Source organism: Aplysia californica, unplaced genomic scaffold (genome assembly GCF_000002075.1).
Source record: "Aplysia californica isolate F4 #8 unplaced genomic scaffold, AplCal3.0 scaffold00013, whole genome shotgun sequence".
NCBI classification, from domain to species: Eukaryota; Metazoa; Mollusca; class Gastropoda; order Aplysiida; family Aplysiidae; genus Aplysia; species Aplysia californica.
This window is the reverse complement of record NW_004797283.1, coordinates 161154-163398: the sequence shown is the minus strand read 5'-3', so window position 1 is coordinate 163398 and position 2245 is coordinate 161154. Positions and strand designations below refer to the sequence as shown.

General features: G+C 37.3%; 1 protein-coding gene across 3 annotated transcripts in view; it reads right to left on the bottom strand.

Moving 5' to 3' along the window:
* LOC101861861 (zinc finger protein 236) overlaps positions 1 to 1465 on the bottom strand; it is a 14636-nt gene extending 13171 nt beyond the window's left edge. For all 3 annotated transcript variants that reach the window (XM_005090114.3, XM_035970590.1, XM_005090115.3), the window contains exon 1: positions 1386 to 1465. The gene's annotated coding sequence lies outside the window, so the exon portion shown is untranslated. The remainder of the gene's footprint in view (positions 1 to 1385) is intronic.
* Between the last annotated feature and the right edge of the window lie 780 nt (positions 1466 to 2245).

The window sequence follows — 2245 nt, the reverse complement described above, 5'->3', positions numbered from 1 at the left end:
AACCCCCCCTCCCTCCTCCTCCCCAACCACCCGCCCCACCTACCCCACTTTCTCGAGCAATAATGTACGAGTGGTCCGGTATTCTTCAATCTTCCCTAACATTATTTCGGGAACCCGTCCATAAAAAAAAAATCAGTACATTGCATTTTTTGTTAAATCAGTTAAAGATCAGTGCAGGATTCATTATTTGATAACAATTTAATCGAACAATAATACATTTAGGCAAAATAGGCCTTTCTAATTTTAATGCCAAATAAATAGAGGCCCTAAAGTAGGCTAGACTAATAAAGATTGAATTGCTAATTTAAATGATTTCTTTCAATAAAAATTAGATTCTACTTTTCTTAGATCTAGATTCTAGATCTAGAGATAGGCCCTATCTAGATCTAGAGATCAAGATCAAAACATTGATAAAATTAAAATTGATTAGCCTAGCCCAGTCTACTTCTGAGATCTACAATGTCAATGGCATGGCCACAATTTATAATGATGACACCCGGTTGCTTTATTGACAAGTGGTAATGCTAGGCCCAAGCCTATTTAAGGCTATTCTGTCTGTCTGTAGGTAGACCTAGACTAAACGCAGTGGCCTGAGTGGCAGTAGGCCTAGATCTAGATCTAGATTAGATAATATAGATCTAGAATCTAAATCTAGATAGATCTAGATCTAGATCCTATCTAAATTCTAGATCTAGATCTAGATCTAGATCTAGATCTGGGGTGGTCTAATACTTTTTGCGTGGAGAGAATTAATTTCCAACTAAAATACCAACATTTTAAATTAAGGCTGAATTTTAAACAAATCAAAGCTAAATTAGATTTTATTTTTTCTCTTGACCATTATTCATAACATTTTTCAAAAACAGGAAAAAACGGGGACCGTCAGGGCGCAGTGGGGAACGACTAGGTGTGAGGATGGAGAGAAAGAAGACTGCCGGCCCAGCACTGACGAACCACCCATAAACACAATAGTATTCAAGCCCCGACTGCTCTGTTCTTCTATCACTTTTCATCGTCCGAAGTAGAACCAAGGGCCAAGGCGGGCGATTTCAAGAAAAAGCGCTATGATGATCTTGTAATCGCCCAAAGACACGAACAGTTAGGCAAAATAAAAAAAACTTAACACCACGGGGGGTAGTAAAAGATTGTAAGAAAATGGATGTATTCTGCTGCGAGGCGCTGTTAATTTTACATTCAAAATGAAGGACGGAAAGGCTCAGCGAGGCGGAGGAAAATGGCGTCAAAGCAGAGGAGGAAAGTCCCATGGGCCAACAGCAACATAAGCGTATGGTTAGAAATTCTTTAACAATCTACGGCATCATATCATACATGGATAACAAACTTATTTGTTATCTGGAAAACGTAAACAGATATCAATAGAATACCTTTGGAATTCATGCAAACGATTGAAACTTGTGACTGCACGTCCAACGACAGCCGTGGATGGAGTGAAGGAAGTAGATTGTTCTTCCTTCAGCGTATGAATAAAATTATTCAAAGTACATTATGATTTGAACCATATTTAATGATACAGATATATTTTCCCTTTTAATCAAGTGATAAATAGTGATGAAGTATCATGTTTTGTTAATAAAACCTTATTAAAGTTTAAAATCCTCAATGTTTATTGCACTATATTTTATTGCGCGTTTACAAGACCTAGATTTATAATATCTCTGTGATTTGGCTTTGAACAATAACACAAAGCCACAAAGAAAGCCTGATGTTTGGCCTTTTTTTTAGAAACCAGTGTCAAGAACCTATCACATCTTTTAAGGATGAATATCTTTGTAAAAGTTGTTCGTCTCTATTAGGTACCAAGCTTTCAGAAAAAGAGAAACTTTTTGCGATTTATAAAGCCAGTTGGGAAGAAACAAAATTCAAAAAGGACAATGTGGGAAGGGAAACTACCCATATAATTTTACCATGTGTACTGCTATTTTTGTCGCATTTGTCTCTCTTTGCAGTCATGAAACAATGCGCCTGTTAGGGGTTCTGATTTCATTCTTCTTTTTCTTTTTAATAACGTCGCCAGTTGTCCTTCCCCTTTGATACCAGCTTAGCTGGGAAACAACATTTTTTTTCTGAGGTACGTGTACCCAGGAGCGAAAATGAGCGCTCTTTTGGATTTTTCACCCATTGTATGGTGTTAGTGAATTTTATATTCTGAGATCTACTTTTTCTATAGGCCCTACACATTTCAGGTCAAAAGGTCTTTTTTCGTTTTTTCGAGGGGAGGGGGGGG